At 49.3% G+C, this 26014-nt stretch overlaps 1 protein-coding gene across 4 annotated transcripts in view; it reads left to right on the top strand.

Annotated features, from left to right (window-relative positions):
• The window catches only part of LUC7L (LUC7 like), a 251298-nt gene that overhangs the window by 109652 nt on the left and 115632 nt on the right, over positions 1-26014 (top strand). The gene's annotated exons all lie outside the window — the stretch shown is intronic.

Below are 26014 nucleotides of genomic sequence, written 5' to 3'. Positions count from 1 at the left end.
TTTAAAATAGCTATTTGTGAATAACTTGAAAAGTATACATGCAATTGAAATGATTCAAAGTTCCTAATGTACTTACCTGCAATACCTTTCAAACAAGATATTACATGTTAAATTTGAACCTATGGTTCTTAAAATAAACTAAGAAAATATATTTTTCTATACAAAACCTATTGGCTGGATTTGTCTCTGAGTGTGTGTACCTCATTTATTGTCTATGTGTATGTACAACAAATGCTTAACACTACTCCTTTGATAAGCCTACTGCTCGACCACACTACCACAAAATAGAGCATTAGTATTATCTCTTTTTACCACTATTTTACCTCTAAGGGGAACCCTTGGACTCTGTGCATGCTATTCCTTACTTTGAAATAGCACATACAGAGCCAACTTCCTACATTGGTGGATCAGCGGTGGGGTACAAGACTTTGCATTTGCTGGACTACTCAGCCAATACCTGATCACACGACAAATTCCAAAATTGTCATTAGAAATTGATTTTTGCAATTTGAAAAGTTTTCTAAAATCTTAAAAGTCCTGCTAGGGCCTTGTGTTAGTCCCTGTTAGCATTTCTTTTAGAGTTTAAAAGTTTGTTAAAGGTTTGAATTAGATTCTAGAACTAGTTTTAGTTTCTTAAAAAGTATTCCAACTTTTAGAAGCATAATGTCTAATACAGATGTGAATGTGGTGGACCGCGACACCACACCTTACCTCCATCTACAGATGAGAGAGCTAAGGTCACTCTGTAAACTAAAGAAAATAGAAATGGGCTCCAAACCTACCAAACTACAGCTCCAGGAGCTGTTGGCAGAGTATGACAGAGCCAACCCCTCTGTGGATGGCAACACAGATGAAGATGATAGTGACTTGGAGGGTGATTCCCCCCCACCAGTCCTATCTAGGGAGAACAGGGCTTCTCAAGCCCTGACTCCAAAAATAATAGTCAGAGATGCTGGTTCCCTCACAGGAGAGACCAACACCTCTGAAATCACTGAGGATAACTCCAGTGAAGAGGACATCCAGTTAGCCAGGATGGCCAAAAGATTGGCTTTGGAAAGACAGATCTTAGCCATAGAAAGGGAAAGACAAGAGATGGGCCTAGGACCCATCAATGGTGGCAGCAACATAACTAGGGTCAGAGATTCTCCTGACATGTTGAAAATCCCCAAAGGGATTGTAACAAAATATGAAGATGGTGATGACATCACCAAATGGTTCACAGCTTTTGAGAGGGCTTGTGAAACCAGAAAAGTGAACAAATCTCACTGGGGTGCTCTCCTTTGGGAAATGTTCACAGGAAAGTGTAGGGATAGACTCCTCACACTCTCTAAAAAAGATGCAGAATCTTATGACCTCATGAAGGGTACCCTGATTGAGGGCTTTGGATTCTCCACTGAGGAGTATAGAATTAGATTCAGGGGGGCTCAAAAATCCTCGAGCCAGACCTGGGTTGATTATGTTGACTACTCAGTGAAAACACTGGATGGTTGGGTAACTGGAAATGAAGTGTATGACTATGTTGGGCTTTATAATTTGTTTATGAAAGAACACATTTTAAGTAACTGCTTCAATGAAAAGTTGCATCAGTATCTGGTAGACCTAGGTCCAATTTCTCCCCAAGAATTGGGAAAGAAGGCAGACCACTGGGTCAAGACTAGCGTAACCAAAACTTCCACTGGGGGTGACCAAAAGAAAGGGGTTACAAAGCCTCCCCAGGAGAAAGTGGGTGACACTAGAAACAAAGAAAAAGAGTCCCCTGTAGGCCCCCAAAAACCAGACCAGGTGGGTGGGCCCAGAGACACAACCCAAAACAAAGGTGGGTACCAGGGTAAGAGCTGGGATGCCACTAAGGCATGGTGCCATAACTGTAAACAGACAGGGCACCACACCAAGGACACTTCTTGTCCCAAAAACAAACCCCCTAGCAACATCCCAGGGGTGACCAGTGTAGCCATTGGTGATGACTCCTCAGATGAGGAGGTCTTCATAGCCTTCAACTGGAAAAAGGGCCCAACAGGTGAGTTGGAGATTCCAGAGGGAAGTAGACACTTCCACCACCTACTGGTGAATGGAATCCCAGCCACTGCCCTGAGAGACACTTGTGCCAGTCACTATTGTGCATGACAGGCTGGTGTTCTCAAACCAGTACATCCCAGGTGAGATGGCCAGAGTAAGAGTTAGCCCAGACAGGGTCACTGATAGGCCTGTGGCTTTTGTGCCCATAGAAGTGAGTGGGACTTTTAGCTGGAGAAGGGTGGTAGTCAGTACAGACCTCCCCCTTGATTGTCTCCTTGGAAATGACTACCCAGAGGTTAGTCAGAGCCCAAGAGAGGAACTGGTCCAGTGCCAGTCCTCTCCCAAGGATTCTGGAGTGCCTGCCTCTGCAGTAAATGCAAGTAGGCCCCAGAAGAAAAAGAAAAGGAAACAGAGTAGGAAAGGTGGACAACCTTTAGCCAAGGTTCCAGCAAGCCAAGAAGATTCTGCTCCAGTAGGGGAGAACTCCAAAAGTGGCTCTGATAAAGTCCAACCTGACCCACAAGAAGTCCTGGCTAGTCAGGCAACTGTTAAGCCTGAGTGGGTGGCTCCTCAGCTAACAGAAGAAAGAGTGGAAGAAGGGTGTTTACTACAAGATGGGGTAACCCCCCCACTCTAAAACAGCAGACAGGCACCCTGAACCCAAAGAAGCCTGTAACTTGGCCCCTTCCCTTGTAGGTGAAGAGCTAAAGGTGTGGTTCTGGGCACTGATAGCTGTCAGTGGCCTCTGCTGGGTGTTAGCCTTTATGGCTGCACTATCCTTGGCATGGTGGTCTGACCCCATGCCAAATAGCAAGTTAGGCCCCCTGACCCTGTTGGTCATGGTGGGGTTACTCCAGCTCTGGGTAACCTCTTTGGGTAAGCTAGGGGTGACCCTGGCTAAGATAAGATTAGCAGAGGTGGATACCTCTAACCCCAAAATAGAGAGAATGGGTGAAGACATAAAAAGCACAGACAAGAGGCAGTTCAGACTAGGTCCTATCACTGTGGAAGTGGGTCAGTTCCCCAGAGGGAATGACCTGAACAGGAGGATGTAAGGCAGAGTAGGCCCTGCAACAAACCAGCCTATTTCCTCTACTCTTCCTCGCCTGACAGACTAGGAAGACTCTCCCAGCTTTGGCTGAGTCTCCTGGCCTGTGGGCTGGGGGGGGGCTTGTGTAAAGAAATGGCTCCCTGTCGCAGTTACCCCCCACTTTTTGCCTGATACTGATACTGATGCTGACTTGACTGAGAAGTGTGCTGGGACCCTGCTAACCAGGCCCCAGCACCAGTGTTCTTTCACCTAAAATGTACCATTGATTCCACAATTGGCACACCCTGGCACCCAGATAAGTCCCTTGTAACTGGTACCTCTGGTACCAAGGGCCCTGATGCCAGGGAAGGTCTCTAAGGGCTGCAGCATGTATTATGCCACCCTAGAGACCCCTCACCCAGCACAGACACACTGCTTACCAGCTTGTGTGTGCTAGTGAGAACAAAATGAGTAAGTCGACATGGCGCTCCCCTCAGGGTGCCATGCCAGCCTCTCACTGCCTATGCTGTATAGGTAAGACACCCCTCTAGCAGGCCTTACAGCCCTAAGGCAGGGTGCACTATACCATAGGTGAGGGTACCAGTGCATGAGCACTGTGCCCCTACAGTGTCTAAGCAAAACCTTAGACATTGTAAGTGCAGGGTAGCCATAAGAGTATATGGTCTGGGAGTCTGTTTTACACGAACTCCACAGCACCATAATGGCTACACTGAAAACTGGGAAGTTTGGTATCAAACTTCTCAGCACAATAAATGCACACTGATGCCAGTGTACATTTTATTGTAAAATACACCACAGAGGGCACCTTAGAGGTGCCCCCTGAAACTTAACCGACCATCTGTGTAGGCTGACTGGTTCCAGCAGCCTGCCACACTAGAGACATGTTGCTGGCCCCATGAGGAGAGTGCCTTTGTCACTCTGAGGCCAGTAACAAAGCCTGCACTGGGTGGAGATGCTAACACCTCCCCCAGGCAGGAGCTGTAACACCTGGCGGTGAGCCTCAAAGGCTCACCCCTTTGTCACAGCACCGCAGGACACTCCAGCTAGTGGAGTTGCCCGCCCCCTCCGGCCCCGGCCCCCACTTTTGGCGGCAAGGCCGGAGAAAATAATGAGAATAACAAGGAGGAGTCACTGGCCAGTCAGGACAGCCCCTAAGGTGTCCTGAGCTGAGGTGACTCTAACTTTTAGAAATCCTCCATCTTGCAGATGGAGGATTCCCCCAATAGGATTAGGGATGTGACCCCCTCCCCTTGGGAGGAGGCACAAAGAGGGTGTACTCACCCTCAGGGCTAGTAGCCATTGGCTACTAACCCCCCAGACCTAAACACGCCCTTAAATTTAGTATTTAAGGGCTCCCCTGAACCTAAAGATTTAGATTCCTGCAACAACAAGAAGGACTGCCTAGCTGAAAACCCCTGCAGAGGAAGACCAGAAGACAACAACTGCCTTGGCTCCAGAAACTCACCGGCCTGTCTCCTGCCTTCCAAAGAACTCTGCTCCAGCGACGCCTTCCAAAGGGACCAGCGACCTCTGAATCCTCTGAGGACTGCCCCGCTTCGACGACGACAAGAAACTCCCGAGGACAGCGGACCTGCTCCAAAAAGACTGCAACTTTATCCAAAGGAGCAGCTTTAAAGAACCCTGCAATCTCCCCGCAAGAAGCGTGAGACTTGCAACACTGCACCCGGCGACCCCGACTCGGCTGGTGGAGAACCAACACCTCAGGGAGGACCCCCGGACTACTCTACGACTGTGAGTACCAAAACCTGTCCCCCCTGAGCCCCCACAGCGCCGCCTGCAGAGGGAATCCCGAGGCTTCCCCTGACCGCGACTCTCTGAAACCTAAGTCCCGACGCCTGGAAAAGACCCTGCACCCGCAGCCCCCAGGGCCTGAAGGACCGGACTTTCACTGCAGAAGTGACCCCCAGGAGTCCCTCTCCCTTGCCCAAGTGGAGGTTTCCCCGAGGAAGCCCCCCCTTGCCTGCCTGCAGCGCTGAAGAGATCCCTTGATCTCTCATTGACTTCCATTGCGAACCCGACGCTTGTTCTAACACTGCACCTGGCCGCCCCGCGCCGCTGAGGGTGAAATTTCTGTGTGGGCTTGTGTCCCCCCCGGTGCCCTACAAAACCCCCCTGGTCTGCCCTCCGAAGACGCGGGTACTTACCTGCTGGCAGACTGGAACCGGGGCACCCCCCTTCTCTCCATTGAAGCCTATGCGTTTTGGGCACCACTTTGAACTCTGCACCTGACCGACCCTGAGCTGCTGGTGTGGTAACTTTGGGGTTGCTCTGAACCCCCAACGGTGGGCTACCTTGGACCAAGAACTGAACCCTGTAAGTGTCTTACTTACCTGGTAAAACTAACAAAAACTTACCTCCCCCAGGAACTGTGAAAATTGCACTAAGTGTCCACTTTTAAAATAGCTATTTGTGAATAACTTGAAAAGTATACATGCAATTGAAATGATTCAAAGTTCCTAATGTACTTACCTGCAATACCTTTCAAACAAGATATTACATGTTAAATTTGAACCTATGGTTCTTAAAATAAACTAAGAAAATATATTTTTCTATACAAAACCTATTGGCTGGATTTGTCTCTGAGTGTGTGTACCTCATTTATTGTCTATGTGTATGTACAACAAATGCTTAACACTACTCATTTGATAAGCCTACTGCTCGACCACACTACCACAAAATAGAGCATTAGTATTCTCTCTTTTTACCACTATTTTACCTCTAAGGGGAACCCTTGGACTCTGTGCATGCTATTCCTTACTTTGAAATAGCACATACAGAGCCAACTTCCTACAGGCGGTCAGGGGGAGCCTCTGGATTCCCTCTGCAGGCGTCGCTGTGGGGGCTCAGGGGGGATGTAAGGAAATGCCTCCTTGGCATGGTTGCCCCCTGACTTTTTGCCTTTGCTGATGCTATGTTTACAATTGAAAGTGTGCTGAGGCCTGCTAACCAGGCCCCAGCACCAGTGTTCTTTCCCTAACCTGTACTTTTGTATCCACAATTGGCAGACCCTGGCAGCCAGATAAGTCCCTTGTAACTGGTACTTCTAGTACCAAGGGCCCTGATGCCAAGGAAGGTCTCTAAGGGCTGCAGCATGTCTTATGCCACCCTGGAGACCTCTCACTCTGCACAGACACACTGCTTGCCAGCTTGTGTGTGCTAGTGAGGACAAAACGAGTAAGTCGACATGGCACTCCCCTCAGGGTGCCATGCCAGCCTCTCACTGCCTATGCAGTATAGGTAAGACACCCCTCTAGCAGGCCTTACAGCCCTAAGGCAGGGTGCACTATACCATAGGTGAGGGTACCAGTGCATGAGCATGGTACCCCTACAGTGTCTAAATAAAACCTTAGACATTGTAAGTGCAGGGTAGCCATAAGAGTATATGGTCTGGGAGTCTGTCAAACACGAACTCCACAGCACCATAATGGCTACACTGAAAACTGGGAAGTTTGGTATCAAACTTCTCAGCACAATAAATGCACACTGATGCCAGTGTACATTTTATTGTAAAATACACCACAGAGGGCACCTTAGAGGTGCCCCCTGAAACTTAACCGACTATCTGTGTAGGCTGACTAGTTTTAGCAGCCTGCCACAAACCGAGACATGTTGCTGGCCCCATGGGGAGAGTGCCTTTGTCACTCTGAGGCCAGTAACAAAGCCTGCACTGGGTGGAGATGCTAACACCTCTCCCAGGCAGGAATTGTCACACCTGGCGGTGAGCCTCAAAGGCTCACCTCCTTTGTGCCAACCCAGCAGGACACTCCAGCTAGTGGAGTTGCCCGCCCCCTCCGGCCAGGCCCCACTTTTGGCGGCAAGGCCGGAGAAAATAATGAGAATAACAAGGAGGAGTCACTGGCCAGTCAGGACAGCCCCTAAGGTGTCCTGAGCTGAGGTGACTCTAACTTTTAGAAATCCTCCATCTTGCAGATGGAGGATTCCCCCAATAGGGTTAGGATTGTGACCCCCTCCCCTTGGGAGGAGGCACAAAGAGGGTGTACCCACCCTCAGGGCTAGTAGCCATTGGCTACTAACCCCCCAGACCTAAACACGCCCTTAAATTTAGTATTTAAGGGCTACCCTGAACCCTAGAAAATTAGATTCCTGCAACAAGAAGAAGGACTGCCCAGCTGAAAACCCCTGCAGCGGAAGACCAGAAGACGACAACTGCCTTGGCTCCAGAAACTCACCGGCCTGTCTCCTGCCTTCCAAAGATCCTGCTCCAGCGACGCCTTCCGAAGGGACCAGCGACCTCGACATCCTCTGAGGACTGCCCCTGCTTCGAAAAGACAAGAAACTCCCGAGGACAGCGGACCTGCTCCAAGAAAAGCTGCAACTTTGTTTCCAGCGGCTTTAAAGAACCCTGCAAGCTCCCCGCAAAAGGCGTGAGACTTGCAACACTGCACCCGGCGACCCCGACTCGGCTGGTGGCGATCCAACACCTCAGGAGGGACCCCAGGACTACTCTAAGACTGTGAGTACAAAAACCTGTCCCCCCTGAGCCCCCACAGCGCCGCCTGCAGAGGGAATCCCGAGGCTTCCCCTGACCGCGACTCTTTGAACCTAAAGTCCCGACACCTGGGAGAGACCCTGCACCCGCAGCCCCCAGGACCTGAAGGACCGGACTTTCACTGGAGGAGTGACCCCCAGGAGTCCCTCTCCCTTGCCCAAGTGGAGGTTTCCCCGAGGAACCCCCCCCTTGCCTGCCTGCAGCGCTGAAGAGATCCCTAGATCTCCCATTGACTTCCATTACAAACCCGACGCTTGTTTCGACACTGCACCCGGCCGCCCCCGCGCTGCTGAGGGTGAAATTTCTGTGTGGACTTGTGTCCCCCCCGGTGCCCTACAAAACCCCCCTGGTCTGCCCTCCGAAGACGCGGGTACTTACCGGCAAGCAGACCGGAACCGGGGCACCCCCTTCTCTCCATTCTAGCCTATGTGTTTTGGGCACCACTTTGAACTCTGCACCTGACCGGCCCTGAGCTGCTGGTGTGGTGACTTTGGGGTTGCTCTGAACCCCCAACGGTGGGCTACCTTGGACCAAGAACTGAACCCTGTAAGTGTCTTACTTACCTGGTAAAACTAACAAATACTTACCTCCCCTAGGAACTGTGAAAATTGCACTAAGTGTCCACTTTTAAAACAGCTATTTGTCAAATACTTGAAAAGTATACATGCAATTTTGATGATTTGAAGTTCCTAAAGTACTTACCTGCAATACCTTTCGAATGAGCTATTACATGTAGAATTTGAACCTGTGGTTCTTAAAATAAACTAAGAAAAGATATTTTTCTATACAAAAACCTATTGGCTGGATTTGTCTCTGAGTGTGTGTACCTCATTTATTGTCTATGTGTATGTACAACAAATGCTTAACACTACTCCTTGGATAAGCCTACTGCTCGACCACACTACCACAAAATAGAGCATTAGTATTATCTATTTTTACCACTATTTTACCTCTAAGGGGAACCCTTGGACTCTGTGCATGCTATTCCTTACTTTGAAATAGCACATACAGAGCCAACTTCCTACGTTGGTGGATCAGCGGTGGGGTACAAGACTTTGCATTTGCTGGACTACTCAGCCAATACCTGATCACACGACAAATTCCAAAATTGTCATTAGAAGTTGATTTTTGCAATTTGAAAAGTTTTCTAAATTCTTAAAAGACCTGCTAGGGCCTTGTGTTAGATCCTGATTAGCATTTCTTTTAGAGTTTAAAAGTTTGTTAAAAGTTTGAATTAGATTCTAGAACCAGTTTTAGTTTCTTAAAAAGTATTCCAACTTTTAGAAGCATAATGTCTAGCACAGATGTGAATGTGGTGGAACTCGACACCACACCTTACCTCCATCTACAGATGAGAGAGCTAAGGTCACTCTGTAAACTAAAGAAAATAGCAATGGGCCCCAAACCTACCAAAGTACAGCTCCAGGAGCTTTTGGCAGAGTTTGAAAAGGCCAACCCCTCTGAGGATGGCAACTCAGAGGATGAAGATAGTGACTTGGAGGGAAATTCCCCCCCTCCAGTCCTACTTAGGGAGAGCAGGGCTTCTCAAGCCCTGACTCCACAAATAATAGTCAGAGATGCTGGTTCCCTCACAGGAGGGACCAACAACTCTGAAATCACTGAGGATAACTCCAGTGAAGAGGACATCCAGTTAGCCAGGATGGCCAAAAGATTGGCTTTGGAAAGACAGATCCTAGCCATAGAGAGGGAAAGACAAGAGATGGGCCTAGGACCCATCAATGGTGGCAGCAACATAAATAGGGTCAGAGATTCTCCTGACATGTTGAAAATCCCCAAAGGGATTGTAACTAAATATGAAGATGGTGATGACATCACCAAATGGTTCACAGCTTTTGAGAGGGCTTGTGTAACCAGAAAAGTGAACAGATCTCACTGGGGTGCTCTCCTTTGGGAAATGTTCACAGGAAAGTGTAGGGATAGACTCCTCACACTCTCTGGACAAGATGCAGAATCTTATGACCTCATGAAGGGTACCCTGATTGAGGGCTTTGGATTCTCCACTGAGGAGTACAGGATTAGGTTCAGGGGGGCTCAAAAATCCTCGAGCCAGACCTGGGTTGACTTTGTTGACTACTCAGTGAAAACACTAGATGGTTGGATTCAAGGCAGTGGTGTAAGTAATTATGATGGGCTGTACAATTTATTTGTGAAAGAACACCTGTTAAGTAATTGTTTCAATGATAAACTGCATCAGCATCTGGTAGACCTAGGACCAATTTCTCCCCAAGAATTGGGAAAGAAGGCGGACCATTGGGTCAAGACAAGGGTGTCCAAGACTTCAACAGGGGGTGACCAAAAGAAAGGGGTCACAAAGACTCCCCAGCAGAAGGGTGATGAGACAACCAAAACTAAAAATAGTAAAGAGTCTTCTACAGGCCCCCAAAAACCTGCACAGGAGGGTGGGCCCAGAGCCTCTTCACAAAACAATGGGTACAAGGGTAAAAACTTTGATCCCAAAAAGGCCTGGTGTCATAGCTGTAAACAGCATGGACACCAAACTGGAGACAAGGCCTGTCCCAAGAAAGGTTCCACTCCAAACTCCCATCCAGGTAACACTGGTATGGCTAGTCTCCAAGTGGGATCAACAGTGTGCCCAGAGCAAATCAGGGTCCACACTGAAGCTACTCTAGTTTCTGAGGGTGGGGTGGATTTAGCCACACTAGCTGTCTGGCCGCCTAACATGCAAAAATACAGACAGCAACTCTTAATTAATGGGACTAGAATAGAGGGCCTGAGGGATACAGGTGCCAGTGTCACCATGGTGACAGAGAAACTGGTTTCCCCTGGCCAATACCTGACTGGAAAAACTTACACAGTCACCAACGCTGACAATCAGAGAAAAGTACATCCCATGGCAATGGTTACTTTAGAATGGGGAGGGGTCAATGGCCTGAAACAGGTGGTGGTCTCCTCAAATATCCCAGTGGACTGTCTGCTTGGAAATGACCTGGAGTCCTCAGCATGGGCTGAGGTAGAACTAAAAACCCATGCAGCAATGCTGGGTATCCCTGAACTGGTGTGTGTGAAAACAAGAGCACAATGCAAGGCACAGGGTGAAAAAGTAGAGCTGGAGTCTGGAAAAATGGCCCAACCTACCAAGAGAACAGGAAAGTCAGTTGGGAAACCAACTGCAACACAGCAAAAGAAAGGGAACCTCTCTTCTCAGGAAGAAGTTCTGCCCTCTGAGGGAACTGAGCCTTTGGAACTTGAACCTTATCAGGTTGAGCTCTTAGGCCCAGGGGGACCCTCAAGGGAAGAGCTGTGTAAGGGACAAGAAACCTGTCCCTCTCTTGAAGGCCTTAGGCAGCAAGCTGCTGAAGAGTCCAAAGGCAAGAAAAATGGAACACATAGGGTCTATTGGGAAGATGGGCTCCTGTACACTGAGGCCAGAGACCCCAAACCTGGTGCCACTAGGAGAGTGGTAGTGCCTCAGCTGTTCAGAGAGTTCATCCTAACATTGGCCCATGACATTCCCCTTGCTGGACATTTGGGACAAACCAAGACGTGGGAGAGGTTAGTCAACCACTTCTACTGGCCCAATATGTCCAACATGGTTAAGGAGTTTTGCCTCTCCTGCCCCACCTGTCAAGCCAGTGGTAAGACAGGTGGGCATCCAAAGGCCCCCCTCATTCCACTTCCTGTGGTGGGGGTGCCCTTTGAAAGAGTGGGTGTGGACATAGTTGGTCCACTGGAACCTCCCACAGCCTCAGGAAATATGTATATCCTGGTAGTAGTGGATCATGCTACCAGGTATCCTGAAGCTATTCCCCTTAGGTCGACTACTGCCCCTGCAGTAGCCAAGGCCCTCATTGGTATCTTTACCAGAGTGGGTTTCCCTAAGGAGGTGGTGTCTGACAGAGGTACCAACTTCATGTCAGCATACCTAAAGCACATGTGGAATGAGTGTGGAGTGACTTATAAATTCACTACACCTTACCATCCACAAACTAATGGCTTAGTTGAGAGATTCAACAAGACATTAAAGGGCATGATCATGGGGCTCCCAGAAAAACTCAAAAGGAGATGGGATGTCCTCCTGCCATGTCTGCTTTTCGCTTACAGGGAGGTACCACAGAAGGGAGTAGGGTTCTCACCCTTTGAACTTCTGTTTGGTCATCCTGTAAGGGGACCACTTGCCCTTGTTAAAGAAGGCTGGGAGAGACCTCTCCATGAGCCTAAACAGGACATAGTGGACTATGTACTTGGCCTTCGCTCTAGAATGGCAGAGTACATGGAAAAGGCAACCAAAAACCTTGAGGCCAGCCAACAACTCCAGAAGTTTTGGTATGACCAAAAGGCTGCACTGGTTGAGTTCCAACCAGGGCAGAAAGTCTGGGTTCTGGAGCCTGTGGCTCCCAGGGCACTCCAGGACAAATGGAGTGGCCCTTACCCAGTACTAGAGAGGAAGAGTCAGGTCACCTACTTGGTGGACCTGGGCACAAGCAGGAGCCCCAAAAGGGTGATCCATGTAAACCGCCTTAAGCTCTTCCACGACAGGGCTGATGTCAATCTGTTGATGGTAACAGATGAGGATCAGGAGGCAGAGAGTGAACCTCTCCCTGATCTTCTGTCATCAGACCCAAAAGATGGTACAGTAGATGGAGTGATCTACTCAGACACCCTCTCTGGCCAACAGCAAGCTGATTGTAGGAGAGTCCTACAACAGTTTCCTGAACTCTTCTCCTTAACCCCTGGTCAGACACACCTGTGTACCCATGATGTGGACACAGGAGACAGCATGCCTGTCAAGAACAAAATCTTTAGACAGTCTGACCATGTTAAGGAAAGCATCAAGGTGGAAGTCCACAAGATGCTGGAATTGGGAGTCATTGAGCGCTCTGACAGCCCCTGGGCTAGCCCAGTGGTCTTAGTCCCCAAACCTCACACCACAGATGGAAAGAAAGAGATGAGGTTTTGTGTGGACTACAGAGGGCTCAATTCTGTCACCAAGACAGATGCTCATCCAATTCCAAGAGCTGATGAGCTCATTGATAAATTAGGTGCTGCCAAATTTCTAAGTACCTTTGACTTAACAGCAGGGTACTGGCAAATAAAAATGGCACCTGGAGCAAAAGAAAAGACAGCATTCTCCACACCTGATGGGCATTATCAGTTTACTGTTATGCCCTTTGGTTTAAAGAATGCCCCTGCCACCTTCCAAAGGTTGGTGAATCAAGTCCTTGCTGGCTTGGAGTCCTTTAGCACAGCTTATCTTGATGATATTGCTGTCTTTAGCTCCACCTGGCAGGATCACCTGGTCCACCTGAGGAAGGTTTTGAAGGCTCTGCAATCTGCAGGCCTCTCTATCAAGGCATCCAAATGCCAGATAGGGCAGGGAACTGTGGTTTACTTGGGACACCTTGTAGGTGGAGGCCAAGTTCAACCACTCCAACCCAAGATCCAGACTATTCTGGACTGGGTAGCTCCAAAAACCCAGACTCAAGTCAGGGCATTCCTTGGCTTGACTGGGTACTACAGGAGGTTTGTGAAGGGGTATGGATCCATTGTGACAGCCCTCACTGAGCTCACCTCCAAGAAAATGCCCAAGAAAGTGAACTGGACTGTGGACTGCCAACAGGCCTTTGACACCCTGAAACAGGCAATGTGCTCAGCACCAGTTCTCAAAGCTCCAGATTATTCTAAGCAGTTCATTGTGCAGACTGATGCCTCTGAACATGGGATAGGGGCAGTTTTGTCCCAAACCAATGATGATGGCCTTGACCAACCTGTTGCTTTCATTAGCAGGAGGTTACTCCCCAGGGAGCAGCGTTGGAGTGCCATTGAGAGGGAGGCCTTTGCTGTGGTTTGGTCCCTGAAGAAGCTGAGACCATACCTCTTTGGGACTCACTTCCTAGTTCAAACTGACCACAGACCTCTCAAATGGCTGATGCAAATGAAAGGTGAAAATCCTAAACTGTTGAGGTGGTCCATCTCCCTACAGGGAATGGACTTTATAGTGGAACACAGACCTGGGACTGCCCATGCCAATGCAGATGGCCTTTCCAGGTTCTTCCACTTAGAAAATGAAGCCTCTCTTGGGAAAGGTTAGTCTCATCCTCTTTCGTTTGGGGGGGGGTTGTGTAAGGAAATGCCTCCTTGGCATGGTTGCCCCCTGACTTTTTGCCTTTGCTGATGCTATGTTTACAATTGAAAGTGTGCTGAGGCCTGCTAACCAGGCCCCAGCACCAGTGTTCTTTCCCTAACCTGTACTTTTGTATCCACAATTGGCAGACCCTGGCAGCCAGATAAGTCCCTTGTAACTGGTACTTCTAGTACCAAGGGCCCTGATGCCAAGGAAGGTCTCTAAGGGCTGCAGCATGTCTTATGCCACCCTGGAGACCTCTCACTCTGCACAGACACACTGCTTGCCAGCTTGTGTGTGCTAGTGAGGACAAAACGAGTAAGTCGACATGGCACTCCCCTCAGGGTGCCATGCCAGCCTCTCACTGCCTATGCAGTATAGGTAAGACACCCCTCTAGCAGGCCTTACAGCCCTAAGGCAGGGTGCACTATACCATAGGTGAGGGTACCAGTGCATGAGCATGGTACCCCTACAGTGTCTAAATAAAACCTTAGACATTGTAAGTGCAGGGTAGCCATAAGAGTATATGGTCTGGGAGTCTGTCAAACACGAACTCCACAGCACCATAATGGCTACACTGAAAACTGGGAAGTTTGGTATCAAACTTCTCAGCACAATAAATGCACACTGATGCCAGTGTACATTTTATTGTAAAATACACCACAGAGGGCACCTTAGAGGTGCCCCCTGAAACTTAACCGACTATCTGTGTAGGCTGACTAGTTTTAGCAGCCTGCCACAAACCGAGACATGTTGCTGGCCCCATGGGGAGAGTGCCTTTGTCACTCTGAGGCCAGTAACAAAGCCTGCACTGGGTGGAGATGCTAACACCTCTCCCAGGCAGGAATTGTCACACCTGGCGGTGAGCCTCAAAGGCTCACCTCCTTTGTGCCAACCCAGCAGGACACTCCAGCTAGTGGAGTTGCCCGCCCCCTCCGGCCAGGCCCCACTTTTGGCGGCAAGGCCGGAGAAAATAATGAGAATAACAAGGAGGAGTCACTGGCCAGTCAGGACAGCCCCTAAGGTGTCCTGAGCTGAGGTGACTCTAACTTTTAGAAATCCTCCATCTTGCAGATGGAGGATTCCCCCAATAGGGTTAGGATTGTGACCCCCTCCCCTTGGGAGGAGGCACAAAGAGGGTGTACCCACCCTCAGGGCTAGTAGCCATTGGCTACTAACCCCCCAGACCTAAACACGCCCTTAAATTTAGTATTTAAGGGCTACCCTGAACCCTAGAAAATTAGATTCCTGCAACAAGAAGAAGGACTGCCCAGCTGAAAACCCCTGCAGCGGAAGACCAGAAGACGACAACTGCCTTGGCTCCAGAAACTCACCGGCCTGTCTCCTGCCTTCCAAAGATCCTGCTCCAGCGACGCCTTCCGAAGGGACCAGCGACCTCGACATCCTCTGAGGACTGCCCCTGCTTCGAAAAGACAAGAAACTCCCGAGGACAGCGGACCTGCTCCAAGAAAAGCTGCAACTTTGTTTCCAGCGGCTTTAAAGAACCCTGCAAGCTCCCCGCAAAAGGCGTGAGACTTGCAACACTGCACCCGGCGACCCCGACTCGGCTGGTGGCGATCCAACACCTCAGGAGGGACCCCAGGACTACTCTAAGACTGTGAGTACAAAAACCTGTCCCCCCTGAGCCCCCACAGCGCCGCCTGCAGAGGGAATCCCGAGGCTTCCCCTGACCGCGACTCTTTGAACCTAAAGTCCCGACACCTGGGAGAGACCCTGCACCCGCAGCCCCCAGGACCTGAAGGACCGGACTTTCACTGGAGGAGTGACCCCCAGGAGTCCCTCTCCCTTGCCCAAGTGGAGGTTTCCCCGAGGAACCCCCCCCTTGCCTGCCTGCAGCGCTGAAGAGATCCCTAGATCTCCCATTGACTTCCATTACAAACCCGACGCTTGTTTCGACACTGCACCCGGCCGCCCCCGCGCTGCTGAGGGTGAAATTTCTGTGTGGACTTGTGTCCCCCCCGGTGCCCTACAAAACCCCCCTGGTCTGCCCTCCGAAGACGCGGGTACTTACCGGCAAGCAGACCGGAACCGGGGCACCCCCTTCTCTCCATTCTAGCCTATGTGTTTTGGGCACCACTTTGAACTCTGCACCTGACCGGCCCTGAGCTGCTGGTGTGGTGACTTTGGGGTTGCTCTGAACCCCCAACGGTGGGCTACCTTGGACCAAGAACTGAACCCTGTAAGTGTCTTACTTACCTGGTAAAACTAACAAATACTTACCTCCCCTAGGAACTGTGAAAATTGCACTAAGTGTCCACTTTTAAAACAGCTATTTGTCAAATACTTGAAAAGTATACATGCAATTTTGATGATTTGAAGTTCCTAAAGTACTTACCTGCAATACCTTTCGAATGAGCTATTACATGTAGAATTTGAACCTGTGGTTCTTAAAATAAACTAAGAAAAGATATTTTTCTATACAAAAACCTATTGGCTGGATTTGTCTCTGAGTGTGTGTACCTCATTTATTGTCTATGTGTATGTACAACAAATGCTTAACACTACTCCTTGGATAAGCCTACTGCTCGACCACACTACCACAAAATAGAGCATTAGTATTATCTATTTTTACCACTATTTTACCTCTAAGGGGAACCCTTGGACTCTGTGCATGCTATTCCTTACTTTGAAATAGCACATACAGAGCCAACTTCCTACAGGGGACAACTTTGGTTACTCACAGTCTCGGAGTCGCCGGAGGGTCCTCCCTGAGGTGTTGTTTCTCCACCAGTCGAGTCGGGGTCGCCGGGTGCAGTGTTGTAAGTCTCGCGCTTCTTGCGGGGATTGCAGGGGTCTTTAAATCTGCTCCTCTGTAACAAAGTTGCAGTCTTTTTGGAACAGGGCCGCTGTCTTCGGGAGTTTCTTGTTCCTCTTGAAGCAGGGCAGTCCTCTGAGGATTCAGAGGTCGCTGGTCCTGGAGAAAGCGTAGCTGGAGCAGGTTTCTTTAGAAGGCAGGAGACAGGCCGGTAGGACTGGGGCCAAAGCAGTTGGTGTCTTCTTTCTTCTTCTGCAGGGGTTTTCAGCTCAGCAGTCTTCTTCTTCGGTAAGTTGCAGGAATCTAAATTCTTAGGTTCAGGGAAGCCCTTAAATTTAGTATTTAAGGGTGTGTTTAGGTCTGGGGGGTTAGTAGCCAATGGCTACTAGCCCTGAGGGTGGGTACACCCTATTTGTGCCTCCTCCCAAGGGGAGGGGGACACATTCCTATCCCTATTGGGGGAATCCTCCATCTGCAAGATGGAGGATTTCTAAAAGTTAGTCACTTCAGCTCAGGACACCTTAGGGGCTGTCCTGACTGGCCAGTGACTCCTCCTTGTTGTTCTCATTATCTCCTCCGGCCTTGCCGCCAAAAGTGGGGCCGTGACCGGAGGGGGCGGGCAACTCCACTAGCTGGAGTGCCCTGTGGTGCTGGAACAAAGGGGGTAAGCCTTTGAGGCTCACCGCCAGGTGTTACAGCCCCTGCCTGGGGGAGGTGTTCGCATCTCCACCCAGTGCAGGCTTTGTTACAGGCCACAGAGCGACAAAGGCACTCCTCTCCCCATGTGGCCAGCAACATGTCTCGAGTGTGGCAGGCTGCTAGAACCAGTCAGCCTACACGGGTAGTTGGATTAGGTTTCAGGGGGCACCTCTAAGGTGCCCTCTGGGGTGTATTTTACAATAAAATGTATACTGGCATCAGTGTGCATTTATTGTGCTGAGAAGTTTGATACCAAACTTCCCAGTTTTCAGTGTAGCCATTATTGTGCTGTGGAGTTCGTGTTTGACAGACTCCCAGACCATATACTCTTATGGCTACCCTGCACTTACAATGTCTAAGGTTTGGCTTAGACACTGTAGGGGCACAGTGCTCATGCACTGGTGCCCTAACCTATGGTATAATGCACCCTGCCTTAGGGTTGTAAGGCCTACTAGAGGGGTGACTTATCTATACTGCTTAGGCAGTGTGAGGTTGGCATGGCACCCTGAGGGGAGTGCCATGTCGACTTACTAGTTTTGTTCTCACCAGCACACACAAGCTGGTAAGCAGTGTGTCTGTGCTGAGTGAGGGGTCCCCAGGGTGGCATAAGATATGCTGCAGCCCTTAGAGACCTTCCCTGGCATCAGGGCCCTTGGTACCAGTTACAAGGGACTTACCTGGATGCCAGGGTGTGCCAATTGTGGAATCAAAAGTACAGGTTAGGGAAAGAACACTGGTGCTGGGGCCTGGTTAGCAGGCCTCAGCACACTTTGAATTCAAAACATAGCATCAGCAAAGGCAAAAAGTCAGGGGGTAACCATGCCAAGGAGGCATTTCCTTACAGTTGCCTTTAGAATTTTTTTGCATGCATCTCTTTTGGATGTAGGAGAATATACTCACATGGAAAACCATGTTTTTGATGGTACATGGGAGACAAACATTTGCCATAAAGCCTGACAATCATGATGCAGAAATTGATCTTCCCCTCTTTTTAATTTTTGATTTTTTGGATCCAATTTATAAAGAATTACTAGTTTGGCTAGTTTTATTTTTTTTAAAAACTTTTTTTTAAAAAGCATTTTGAGACTAAAGATATGTAGATTCTGCTTTGTTGAATCAGCGATATCTTTGGGTATTGGGACAAGAGGTGTACTAATGTTCTGCTACTGGACAGGGTTGCCTCTGGCTTTGGATATTGACTCAACTAAAGCTGAATACTCTGAAAAGTTGGGGCAAAAGGGGGCTGATATCTAATCAGTTTCATGTATTCCTTAGACTTCAAGACGGAGTTTAATTAATCTGGCCTCGGCTCTGAGTATGATGACTCAGACGAAGAAAGTGCAATGGGGACATAGGAGTAACACTTAGCTGATTTAGAAACCGGAGCAAGGGGAGACTGCATTAGAATTGATCACCTACAATCTATTCCCCCCAAAAAATAGCACCAACACTAAATACAGGACTTAAGAATATTCAGCTTCAGAATCAAAAGATGTAAAACCATCCATCTCAAAAAGTTTTGATTTGTTCTTAAAAAACAAAAAAGGTTGTCTATGCTTAAAAAGGGGAATTGTAAATAATGTCTGGTTCATAAAACCAAGAAGGACACAGGCCAGGTTCAAGAAAAGGTCAAGACTACCTTCAAATTGTCCACTTTAGCGCAGAGTAAGAAGGTAATTTTGATACAGAAACTCAAGAAAATTAATCTCATCTTTAATTTTAAACTGTAATAGCCCTTTTTTCTTGACTATGATTTTCTGGTCAAAAGGAAATAGATTGTTGCGAGGAGGTATTACGTTCTTTCCAAATCATGTCTCAGTGAGATTAAGGGATACATTTAGACAGAATGTTGCAGATTGTCCCAGTGTTTGACGGTGGAACTAGTAGTACTTTAAGCATTTTTAAATGAGGACTGGTTACTGAAGAAAGTTTGTCTGGATCCTACAGATCTTTGAATGGTTTAGTGGGGATATGGAGCTGTCTTTTGATGGGGTCTGGGCTGTGATAGTTGTAAGTGGGTGCGAGACTAGATGATTTAGGTTGGGAGGAGGGTGTTGAAGAAACTTGGGAATATGCAATACCTCATCTAAGGTGCAATGCCTATTAACTGTCTTTTCTGGCTTATTGTTCGAACAGTACCCGTGTGCTCCGATAGGTGGTGGTGTTCGGCTCTGTGTTGTCTGCACCAGGAGTAATGTTTTCTGTGCCTATATAGGTGCCACCCCAGTGATCTTGTCAGTTTTCCTTTCAACACCAGATAGTGCTGGTCCGTGAAGAGGTCCCCTCAGCTGTTTTTTGACTGCTTTTCTTTTCGATTTGGCAAACCTTTTTCAAGAGATTGCTCACCTGGTGTCAGGGATGTCCCCACATTAACCAAATGATTTCACACCATATGGTGCCTGTCACAGACACAAGCCCCCCAAATGATTTCTGTGGTGCTTGGAGAGGGACCACGACTCAGACTTGCGAGGGCTACTGCATCGTGCACCTGAAGGTGGTGAGGTAGTTTTCTATCAAGCTCCTCACTGCCCAATGTCAGAAGAACTTTTGACGTTTGAGATCCCGGGATTGCTTGCAGAGCTGTACATGGCGCTCAACATCTTGTTCAAAATTCAGGTTAGCTCCTCAGTAAAAAGAAGTTGAAGGGATCTTAGAGATCATTGCGATCTTCCAGACCCTTGGACTAGGTGCAGGAGAGTCGGAACTCAGGGGTCCCTTGTTTCAGCGAAGCGAGAGACTGGGTCCACTCTGCACTTCCTGCCTTTCCCTGTGGCAGAGTGACTCCCACCCAACTGGAAGAATTCTATGAGGGTATGTGTAGGAAAGTGCCCTCTTTCTTGGCATGGTTACCCCCATTTTCTGCCTATGTGTGACTGTGTTCACTGGGATCCTGCTAACCAGGACCCCAGTGATTATGCTCTCTCCTCTAAATTGTACCTTTTCCACTCCACATTTGGCATACTGGTATCCCAATGTAAGTCCCTAGTATATGGTACAGGGGTTCCCTCTGGGGCTGCAGCATGTATTATGCCACCCATAGGGAGGCCATGCTAAATGTTCTGTAGGCCTGCCATTTCATCCTTTGTGAAAGGGTGCATGCACCCAATCACTACCTGGTCTCTGCACCAGGTCACTATAAGTCACCCCTATGGAAGGCCCTCCTACCCCAGAGGGCAGTAGCAGAGGTGCCCCCCACGAACTCCAGCCCCATTTACCTGGACTTCGTGAGTGCGGGATGCCACTTTATGCGTGTACTGGACATAGGTCACTGTCTGTGTCCAGCTACATAATGGTAACTCCGAACCTAGGCATTTGTGGTATCAAACATGTCGTATCATACCCCAATACTTTTGCAAGTATTGTTTGTATGATTCCATGCACTCCAGGGGCTCCTTTGAGGACCCCTAGCATTGCTACCACCAGTCTTCAAGGGTCGCCAAGCTGCTGCAATCATTCAGACAGGCTTCTGCCCTCCTGCTGCTTGAGAAACTCAAGCCCAGGTAGGCAGAACAAAGGATTTCCTTTGGGAGAGGGTTGTTTTATTTGGACCCAAGGGTGGTGCTCAGAGCTCCTTCAGAGGGTCCCTGGGTTCTGCCGTCTTGATTCTAAGATGGGCAGGGAACTCTGTGAGTATGAGTGGCCAGGCAGGTGAAGTCAGACCCCCCTCCTGATAGGTGCTTACCTGGTTATGTAACCACTCCCCCTTTCAGGTCTATTTAAGGTCTTCTTCTGGGGTGGGTCCTCAGATTCGGCTTGCAAGATTCCAGCAGGACTACTCTGCAACCCTTGCTTAGACTTCTGGCCACCGGAACTGCGACTGGACCCTCCAGGAACCTACAGGCTGCAGATCCACGAGGGTGACTTCTGCAACATTGTATCCAGAGTTCCTGCCAGTTTTGTAACATTTCCTGTGCCGTGCATCTTCAGAAGACTGCAACTCTTCAGCCTGCGCAAGAAGGAGGAATCTCCCTTGGAGTGGAGTCACTTCCCTGCAGACGCAGGCACCTACTACAAGCGACAAATGACTGTGGATCCCCTCTCCTGCTGAGCTGTGTGGATCCTGCATCATGGGTGGTGGTCCTGAGTAGTCCCTTGGTCCTCTTTGCCAGCTATCCAACTTTTGTGGAGGCCAGCGTTTGCCTTTCCACGCAAGACTGCACCCCCGTGTATTGTCTCTTGCAGCTGCCAAGGCTTGTTTGCAGCTCCTCCAAGCTAACTTCCGGCATCGTGCAGCTCAGTCCCCAGCCTCCTGCGTGGTTGCCCTGCGGCATGGGATCCTCATGTTGTGCAGCATGGGCTCCTTGCACCTTCAGTGTCCTCATCCTGTGGGACTCCTGTGGGTGCTGCCTCCGCTCCTGTGGACTCAGTGTCACTGACGGTCCCCTGTGACTCCCCCTCCTTGGCCTTGCTGGTCCCTGGAAGCACGCCTTTTCTCCCAACCGCGAAGTTGCCTTTCCCAAGGCTTGTTAGTGGAATTCCTGCACCAGTCTGTTAACCTCCTTCCAGCATGGGACTCCATCAGCATCCATCAGGAGCTCTTTTCCGGTTTCTGGGCTGCAGTGGACTTCACCATCAACCAACTCCTGCATCTTCAGTGTGGTAGGGAGGGGCTCCTGCCCCCACTAGACCCTGTTATGCCTCTGGATTTGGTCCCCTCTCTTCACAGGGCTTTCTTTCTTCAGGAATCCACCGCTGGCTTTCTTGCAGATTTTCTTTGGGAGTCTTTTTCTTCTTGTCCTCCTTTTGGGTGGCTTGAGGAACATCCAGTGTTTTTCTCCTGCACTCCTGGTCTCTGGGGGTGTTATGCTACTTACCTCTGTGGTTTCCTATTGCCTCCAGCTCCACTCTACACAGTTTACTGAACTATTGGTTATTACTGTTTGCACTGATTTATAATCTTTTTTATGCCTATCTCTGATTGCTAGAGTATATATTTATTAGTGTATTACTTGCCTCCTAAGGGTGGGTCACCTGTCTAGTGATTTGTTGTAATCTGGGCCAAAAAAAGTACCTTTATTTTTTTTATTTTTAACTGAGTGTTTTCTTTCATGTGTAAGTGCTGTGCGACTACAGTGGTATTGCATGAGTTTTTCATGTCTCCTAGATAAGCCTTGGCTGCTCATCCACAGCTATCTCTAGAGAGCCTGGCTTCTAGACCCTGCCTACACTTAACTAAGTGGGGATACCTGGTATAAGATGTAAGTACCTTGGGTACCCACCACACACCAGGCCAGCTTCCTACAGTCGCTGAGGGTCTCCTCCGACTCCCCCCTCCTGGGTTGAGTCCTCCTGGGCCTTGCTGGTCCCCGGCAGCAGCACTTTCCGCCAACTGCGATAGCTGCCTTTGCCAGGGCTTGTTGGTAGAATTCCTGCACCAAAACCCGACCGCAATCCTCCCAGCGTGGACCGTTGTGTGCATCCCTCAGGAACTCTTCTCCGGCTCCAGGGCTGCAGTGCTGACCTTCTCATCACCGTTGACCAACTCCTGCAACTACAGCTTGGTGGGTAGTAGCTCCTACTCCTTCTGGACTCCGCTGTGACTCTTGGACTTGGTCCCCTCTCTCCACAGGTCTTCCTCTCCAAGAATCCACTGCTGGTTTCTTGCAGTCTTGTCTGGGTGTCTTTTCCTTCCTTTTGGGTGGTTTGGGGAAATTCCAGTTATTTACTCCTGCTTTCTTGGCCACTGGGGGTTTTCTAGTACTCCCAGGTCCCCCCTACACATTCCACTTACCTAGGTGTGGGGGGGGGGGGGGAGCTGTGTTCGCCTTCTATTGTTTTAGTATATGGTTTGGGCTTCCTCTAAGGTCACTATTGTCTAACTGCATTTGCATTGTTTTCTAACCTTTTCTATGCCTATTACTGTTTACTAGTATGTATAATCAGTGTATTACTTACCTCCTATTGGAGGGTTGCCCTTCGAGTACTTTGTGGTATTGTGTGACCAAAAATAAAGTACCTTTTATATATATTTTTTTTATAACTGAGTGTTTTCTTTCATGTGTGTAAGTGCTGTGTGACTGCAGTGGTTTTGCAGGGGTTTTGCATGTCTCCCAGATAATCCTTGGCTGCTCTTCCACAGCTACCCCTAGAGAGCTTTGCTTCTGGACACTGCCTACACTTCACTAATAAAGGATACCGGTACCGGTTATGAGCTGTAAGTACCATAGCCGCTCTACATACCACCATGATGAGTGAGGCACTATAGGAAGCTGGCCTGGTGTGTGGTGGGCACCTGATGTCTTGGGCGTTTAGGTGCCTGCAGTGGCAGTCAAAAGGAGGTGCTTCTTTGCCCCATCTGAACCATTACTCCCCTATTAATGAAGCCCTTACCAGTGTTCTACTTGGGGCCTGGTTGAAGCCCTGCACATGGGTTCCTGTGCACTGGACAATTGATTGCTGCAATTGCCCCACTTCTGGGGACCCCAATTCCTTACCAAGCACTCTACCCCAGAGCGCTTGGTGATCCAAACCTATCTAGGGTCAGTCTTGACACGGACACTACCTCTCAACCAGATAAGGAATCCAAGAGACTTGATACCTTTGGGAAGAGGTTATTTTCTTCTGCCAACCTTGTACTGCGATTGGTGAACACAGCATACCTCTTGGGACGATACTCCCATGCGATCTGGGATTCGGTTGTGCAAGTGCTGCCTATGGTCTTAGAGGAGGCTTGCGCCATACTCTCCCAAGCTATTGCTGACTGGAGGGATGCACTCAAATTCACAATACGATGTGGACTGGACACAACAGACTTGCCTCAACAAGCTCAGACCACCTTCCTAGCCTTTGTGTGCTGAGGACATGGTTCCCACAGACTACGTGGGGCAGGTAACCGGATGTCAGGCCAGCCTCCAGATGTGCTTAGTTTACTATACTACCATCACGGGCACGCAGTCGGTAACACAAAATGGTTGGCTTTTATAGATTGTCCAAAGGGGCTGCTCTATCCCCTTTCTAGCCACCAATGCCCCACCACTTATGCCTAGCTGGGAGAGGACCACCTCTCTTTAATGTGTCAAGAAGTCGTGGCTCTCTTGACTCCAGGGAGCCATCAAGAGGGTCCTAGCATCAGAAGTAGGTCATGCTTGTCAAATTCCCTACTTTTTTGTTCCCAAAAAGGACAGAGGCTTTGTCCTATCGTAGACCCGATGCTTGTGCTTACCCAAGATCTGTCTGCCCCGGCCCAGGGTTTGTGGATGGTAGCCTTGAACTTGCAGGACTTTTATTTCCACATCACTGCCCTGCCTGCCCACGGACGTTACTTGGGGTTAACGTACCAAGAGCACTTTCAGTTTGCCGTGCTCTCCTTCGTCCTTACCAGTGCCCCTTGGATGTTCACCAAAGTGATGGTTGCAGCACATCTGCCGAAGTAAGGGGTTCTAGTCTTCATCTACCTTGAAGATTGGCTCTTGATTGCAGCATGCCCCAGGCAGTAGTCTCCCACCTCTAGACTACGGCAAACCTCCTGCACTTGCTGGGGTTCACTATCAACATGCTGAAGTCACACCTGACTCCCTCTCAGATGCTCCCTTTCATTGGAGCTGGTCTGGACACAGTGCCGTTTTGGCCCTACCCGCACGAGTGGCGAGTCCAGGATAATCAGGCTATGATAATGATGTTACTGCCTCTGTTGTGGATTTAGGTGAAGCTGACTGAGACTGTTTGTCTTCCAGGCCCCCTGCGTTGTGCCTGTAATGCTTGCATGTTGTCATATATGCAGTGGGACCTCAAGTTCTAATGGGAACAGCGTCAGGGTAATTTCCCTGACATGGTCCAGATCTCAGAGCGAATTGCAAAAGATCTGCTGTGGTGGGTGACGAACTGTGATTGGGTCAGCAGCAGACCCCTTTACCCTTCCTCAACCAGAGCTTGACTGCATTGACCAGCGCGTCACTCCTGGACTGGGATGGTCATTTGGGAGATGTGGAGATCCGAGTACTCCAATCTCTGGCAGAGTCTGGACCTTGCATCAGCCTGTTGGAGCTTCATGCAGTCCGCTTGGCATTAAAGCCTTCTTTCGGTCGAAAAGAAGGGCACCTGATGTCTTGGGCGTTTAGGTGCCTGCAGTGGCAGTCAAAAGGAGGTGCTTCTTTGCCCCATCTGAACCATTACTCCCCTATTAATGAAGCCCTTACCAGTGTTCTACTTGGGGCCTGGTTGAAGCCCTGCACATGGGTTCCTGTGCACTGGACAATTGATTGCTGCAATTGCCCCACTTCTGGGGACCCCAATTCCTTACCAAGCACTCTACCCCAGAGCGCTTGGTGATCCAAACCTATCTAGGGTCAGTCTTGACACGGACACTACCTCTCAACCAGATAAGGAATCCAAGAGACTTGATACCTTTGGGAAGAGGTTATTTTCTTCTGCCAACCTTGTACTGCGATTGGTGAACACAGCATACCTCTTGGGACGATACTCCCATGCGATCTGGGATTCGGTTGTGCAAGTGCTGCCTATGGTCTTAGAGGAGGCTTGCGCCATACTCTCCCAAGCTATTGCTGACTGGAGGGATGCACTCAAATTCACAATACGATGTGGACTGGACACAACAGACTTGCCTCAACAAGCTCAGACCACCTTCCTAGCCTTTGTGTGCTGAGGACATGGTTCCCACAGACTACGTGGGGCAGGTAACCGGATGTCAGGCCAGCCTCCAGATGTGCTTAGTTTACTATACTACCATCACGGGCACGCAGTCGGTAACACAAAATGGTTGGCTTTTATAGATTGTCCAAAGGGGCTGCTCTATCCCCTTTCTAGCCACCAATGCCCCACCACTTATGCCTAGCTGGGAGAGGACCACCTCTCTTTAATGTGTCAAGAAGTCGTGGCTCT

This window comes from Pleurodeles waltl, chromosome 10 (assembly GCF_031143425.1).
Source record: "Pleurodeles waltl isolate 20211129_DDA chromosome 10, aPleWal1.hap1.20221129, whole genome shotgun sequence".
NCBI lineage: Eukaryota > Metazoa > Chordata > Amphibia > Caudata > Salamandridae > Pleurodeles > Pleurodeles waltl.
This window is presented reverse-complemented; position numbering and strand designations above follow the sequence as displayed.